Raw genomic sequence first — 6,311 nt, 5'->3', positions numbered from 1 at the left:
CTTTGTGAGCAGGTTGGCCCACCACGGCTGCCGAGGGCCAGCCCAGTGAGGGCACGTCCTCCCCGGAGCACTCTCTCCCTTCAGTTTGCCTGTCTCCACGGGGAACGCATCGCCGGTGGCCACCCAGGAATCCTGGGAACCCCCCCCCCAGCACAGCAGACCCTGACTGCACTCCGTTCCCACCATCAGCAGGAGCCACCAGCTGGTGCCGCGCCCAGGGTGTCTGCTTGGGAACTCCCAGACAAAGGCCACAGGGGGTCTGAGCTGAGACCGCTGGACACCAGGGAGGAATGTTCTGGGTCTTCCCCAGCCTCTAGATGTCGGGGTCCCCAGGGGTCTGTCTACACCCGCCCCCCTCCAGCCCAGGATGGAGCCAGGGTGCCTTGAGCTCTGGTGGACACAGTGAACAGCTGCAGACAGGCCAGGCCCAGGAGGCCTGAGGGCTGCCCCCTGGATCTGGCCCCCTGGAGGCAGCTGGAGACATCAGCCGGGTAGCTGTGTGTGTAGCGGGGTGGGTCGGGGGGTCTGGTGAGCTCTCAGGAAGAAAGAAATGGACAGTCTGAGGGTCAGGAACCCAGACGCCTCGCAGACGACCTTGTCCAAGAATGACAGTGTGCAGGTTTCAGGCATCCGGCTCAGTGTTTTCTGGGTTCAGGTACCAGGTGTGGCCCCCAGGGAGACAGCCCAGGGAGAAAGAGGTGCCTCAGGTCTCAGGGAGAAGGGGTCAAGGCCAAGGCCAATGCCAAGGTCAAGGTCAAGACCAGCTGCAGGAGCATGTGAGGGGCTGGGAGGACCTCGGTATCGCTGATGGGACACTGGGGCCTGGAGGTGTGGTCCAGGCAGGAGAGTGGGGAAGGGGGGCTGGCATTTGTCCAGGAGGCCTGGGAGGGGCCCCCAGTGCTGGTCTAATCTTAAGCTTGCCTACCCCTGGCAGTATGGCTCAGTGGATAGAGCATCAGCCCGTGGACTGAGGGTCCCAGGTTCGATTCATATCCTCAGTTGCAGGCTTGATCCCCGGCCCTCGTCCGGGTACATGCAGGAGGCAACCAATCCGTGTGTGTCTCTCTCTCTCCCTCTCCCTTCCACTCTCTCTAAAAATGAATGGAAGAATGTCCTCGTTTGCGGATTAACAAAACAAACAAAACACACACACACGAATCTTACCCGTGTCTGTGGGCCCGTCCAAGGCCTCATGGGATGGCCAGGCCTCCAGGCCACGCGGAGGGCGTGGGGTGGGAATGCGGGTGAGAGCCCTCCTGCCCTGAGCCTGGAGCAGCCAGCAGTCCCTGGGCCCTCGGGCCAGTCTGGGGAGCAGGGCCGGAAGGGGCGGGAAGACAGATCACAAGGCGGTTGCCGCCAAGCCCCCTCTCCGCGCCGCCAGCCTTTCATTACAGCCGGGCCCCTCCTGCTCAGGCCGCTCACCTGTCAGCACCTGGGCAGGGCAGCACCTGGCCCTGAGGATCAAGGGCAGGAAGTGAGGCTGGCAGGCGTGCCAGCCCCACCCCCGCCCCCAGCACCCGGCCCTGCACAGCCTCCCTGCAGGTGGGCAGGGGTCTCCGCTGCATTCTGCGACTCGACTCGGAGGGGACGTGGTGGCAGGGGCCCAGACAGACACCCCAGGGAGGCCCCAAGCAGGCAGAGCTGGTGCCCCATGGGGGCGCCCCTGTCCAGGCTGGAACCTCCAAGTCTGAACCCCGAACGCTAGGGTCTGGCTCGGCTGGGCCTGTGACCGGATCTGCCTCCGGTTCTGCTGACCGAAGGCTGTGTGCTAGGAAGTGCTGATTGGCCGGCGGCAAACTTAGTGGGACTGGGAGTCACAGGCCCCTTCCCGACCGGACCCGGGTCCACAGCCCGACTCGGAGGGTGAGCGACAGCGTCTGCCATCCCCGTGGAGAGCTGACCCCCGTGAGTCCGCATGGGGCTGGGTGGTGGCCCCAGCATCCACCCACACCTGCCCCGGTGTTTGCTCTGCTGAGGCCAGCGGTGAGTCAGAGGAGCCCGGGGCTACAGGAAGACCCGACTAGAAGCAGAGAAACCGGGCGGGCGGGCATCTCTGAGCCCGGTCCCCTCAGAGCGAGGGCTGGTTGGTAGGCTCGGAGAGGGCCCAGCCCTGAGCCCCAGCCCCAAAGGCTCCAGGGCTGTCCCCCGGCTCCCAAACTGTCCTAGCAGAAGGCGAACGCCCCATCGGCCTGGCCTCCAGGCCAGGGCTGGGCCCGGAGGGTGTGGACCCTGTGGCGGTCGGTGGCTGGCCGCCATGCAGGAAGCAGCCTCAGCCGCAGCACAATGGCCCTTTGTCCCGTCCGCCCCGCCCAGGGAGGCTCAGCCCTGCCAGCTCTCCCACCAGCCACTGTGTCCCCAAGTGTGGAGCTGGCTCCTGTCACCCCCCCAGTCAGCCTCCTCCTCTCCCCACCCCACCCCCACAGCCTATTTTGCCTGCTGCACCCCCTCCTGCTCTCATGGGAACACTCACACCCACCAGGTCACCAGCCAGAACCTTTGTCTGGCACTGGTTTCTCCCTCAATCCGGCACCCGGTCCAGCTGCCACCCACCAGGCAGGACGACGTGGGCCTGGCGTGCTGTGGGGTGGCCCATGCTGACCATTCAGGACGTGGTGCTCATCATGGCTCTGTCCCCACCCCCCCTCCGTCCGCACACCCGTGAGGGGAGGGAGTGCTGCCCCCCAGACCTGTGCCGGCAGGGGTCCAGCCACCCTCCGTGCCTGCTGCTGGTGACAGCCCTGGGCCTCAGGGTCAGGGGTGATCGCACCGAGGCAGGGCCTGGGAGCTGGCCCTCAGCCGAGTGCAGGCCCCCGAGGGTGCAGGGCCAGCTGGGCTGCCTGTGAGGACCAGGGGCAAAGGGCATGGTCTCAACCGGCCACTGGCTGAAGCCCAGTGATGAGTCCTGCCCGCAGCCCCGGCCCCTGCTCGACCATCTCACCCACAACGGGGCAAACATCAGGCTCCACAGACGACTTTGGGTCATTTTTACTTTCCTTGGACTCAGACAAAACAGTGCAAGGACTGTGAAGGGGTCACTGCAAGGTCAGGGAGCAGGCGAACAGCCAGACCAGAATCTTCCTCTTCAAGTGACCAGCCAGGACATTCGCACCCAGACCACACAGCCACGCAGGGCAGAGCCTAAGCCCCTCCCACAGTATCTCAACCCTCACCTGCAGCACCTCCAACCCACCTGCAGCACCTTGACCTCCTCCTGCAGCACCTCCACCCCACCTACAGCATCTTGACCTCCACCTGCAGCACATCAACCTCCACCTGCAGCACCTCAGCCTCCACCTGCAGCACCTCCACCTCCACCTGCAGCACCTCATCCTCCTCCTGCAGCACCCCCACCCCACCTGCAGCACCTTGACCTCCACCTGCAGCACCTCCACCTCCACCTGCAGCACCTCCACCTCCACCTGCAGCACCTCCCCCTCCCCCTGAAGCACCTCCACCTCCACCTGCAGCACCTCCACCTCCACCTGCAGCACCTCGACCTCCACCTGCAGCACCTCCACCTCCACCTGCAGCACCTCATCCTCCTCCTGCAGCACCTCCACCTCCACCTGCAGCACCTCAACCTCCACCTGCAGCACCTCCACCCACCTGCAGCACCTCCACCTCCACCTGCAGCACCTCCACCTCCACCTGCAGCACCTCAACCTCCACCTGCAGCACCTCCACCTCCACCTGCAGCACCTCATCCTCCTCCTGCAGCACCTCCACCTCCACCTGCAGCACCTCAACCTCCACCTGCAGCACCTCCACCTCCACCTGCAGCACCTCGACCTCCACCTGCAGCACCTCCACCTCCACCTGCAGCACCTCCACCTCCACCTGCAGCACCTTGACCTCCACTTGCAGCACCTCCACCTCCACCTGCAGCACCTCCACCTCCACCTGCAGCACCTCCACCTCCACCTGCAGCACCTCGACCTCCACCTGCAGCACCTCCACCCACCTGCAGCACCTCATCCTCCTCCTGCATGCACCTCCACCTCCACCTGCAGCACCTCACCTCCACCTGCAGCACTCGACTCACCTGCAGCACCTCACCTCCACCTGCAGCACCTCCACCTCCACCTGCAGCACCTCCACCTCCACCTGCAGCACCTCCACCCACCTGCAGCACCTCATCCTCCTCCTGCAGCCACCCTCCACCTCCACCTGCAGCACCTCCACCTCCACCTGCAGCACCTCCACCTCCACCTGCAGCACCTCCACCTCCACCTGCAGCACCTCACCTCCACCTGCAGCACCTCAACCTCCACCTGCAGCACCTTGACCTCCACCTGCAGCACCTCCACCTCCACCTGCAGCACCTCCACCTCCACCTGCAGCACCTCCACCTCCACCTCCACCTGCAGCACCTTGACCTCCACCTGCAGCACCTCCACCTCCACCTGCAGCACCTCCACCTCCACCTCCACCTGCAGCACCTCCACCTCCACCTGCAGCACCTCAACCTCCACCTGCAGCACCTCCACCCACCTGCAGCACCTCCACCTCCACCTGCAGCACCTCCACCTCCACCTGCAGCACCTCCACCTGCAGCACCTCCACCTGCAGCACCTCATCCTCCACCTGCAGCACCTCATCCTCCACCTGCAGCACCTCGACCTCCACCTGCAGCATCTCGACCTCCACCTGCAGCACCTCCACCTGCAGGACTTCGACCTCCACCTGCAGTACCTCGACCTCCACCTGCAGCTCAGGTTGAGGGGCTGGCCTCCACTCAGCCGAAACTCAGGTGCTTCCTGGCCTTCTCGTGCCTGGGCTAAGAACATGCCTCCAAGACCCAGCTTGGCCAGCGTGGTCGCCTCGTATGGGACAGCGAGTTTGAGAGAAAGGCCCAGAGTGGGCGAGGAGCATGTGGTGGGTCTCTGCGCCCCAGGGCCCATCAGAGCCCCATCCTGCCTCCTGGCAGCTCCCAGTGCGGCCAGTTTATTAAACCGGCAGAGCATGGCCTGGCCTTCATCTCTGAGTCAGACAGACGGACTGGGACCAGCGCTCTGAGTCTGCGGTGGAGCCTAGAACTGGCGGGGTGTCCTGACCAGGCTGGCAAGAGGACCAGAGTAGTCAGACCCAGCCAGGTGCTGCCGTGGTAACGAGAGAGTCGCAGGAACCCCCGCCTGGTCCCCACACGCTGGGGGACAGACTGCGGCTCTTCCTCCTTGTGGGTCAGGGTGAAGGGCCACCGCTTTCCACATGACCGTCCCCCCGTCAGCCCCCCCCACGTCCCAGCACTCAGGGGCTCTGTGGACACTGGATGTGGCTCCCTCTGGCCACCCCTGGGAGCTTCTGAACTGGCAAGGCCATGCCCATCAGCCCTGACCCCACCCACGTGTCTGAGCCAGGAAGTCCTGACCAGCCGCACCCAGTGCTTGGTGACCGAGTGAACAGGATGGGGGTAGAGGTCAGTGCCCAGGAGCCCTCCTCCCGCTCCCACCCAACTGCAAATGCCTCCAGGTTGGGGTTAGTGAGCAATGCCTCGGTTTCCCCAAAGCACGGTGCCCATCAGCCAGGGGTGTCCCAGCCTCACCCCCACGCAAACATAGACACCCAGAGAGGGTATCTGGTGGGTGGGTGTCTTGACAAAGTGCTAGGGTCTGGAGGTCAGAGGGCTGGAGGGTCAGAGGTCACGGATGCCTCCAGAAGCTCTTCCCTGGGGCCAGGGGCACCGCCCTCTCTGGCTGGGAGGAGCTGCCGGGCTGTGGCACTCCCACCCCAGCACAGCCCTGGGGCCTGAGGCCAGGCTGAGCTCAGCGGGAGTGGACCAGCCTGTGGACGTCTGGGGGGCAGTGGACTCGGGGCCCTGCTCTGAGGGGGTAGAGGGAGGTTTCGTGTCCCCCGGGGCCCCGCGATCCAGGCCCGTGGGCGCTGTGGAGGGGCTGTGCCTTCCTCTGGATCCCCTGGAGTAGGTACAATTGGGGGGCAGCCCCCCGAGCTGTGTGGCCCTCAGGAGCCTGTGTGCCGGTGACTCCCCACTCTGGTCAGGTCTGTCCCTGGACAGAGAGACAAGGCCCCACGAAGCCCTGATCGGAGTGAACACACCAGAGAGCAGCAGGCGGGGGACAGGCCGGGGGAGGGGGTTCGTTACGGAAAGTGGCCGCCGGGGGACTGTTCTGTGCTGCGGCTAATTACCGGCTGCTTGTTGTTTCAATACGGCGAGTCAGGAGGCTCCCTCCCAACCTGGACGGGCCCTCGCCTCCCCATCCTGCAGCCACAGGCTCCCAGCCCTCTTCCCGGGGTCCTAAATGGGGGTGTTTCCCGGCCTGCCACAGCCTCGGCCACAGGCTGGGCCCCCAGCC

The sequence above is a fragment of the Myotis myotis genome, unplaced genomic scaffold (genome assembly GCF_014108235.1).
Source record: "Myotis myotis isolate mMyoMyo1 unplaced genomic scaffold, mMyoMyo1.p scaffold_m19_p_48, whole genome shotgun sequence".
Classification (NCBI taxonomy): domain Eukaryota; kingdom Metazoa; phylum Chordata; class Mammalia; order Chiroptera; family Vespertilionidae; genus Myotis; species Myotis myotis.
The sequence above is the reverse complement of the archived record's forward strand: the minus strand, read 5'-3'. Positions refer to the sequence as shown.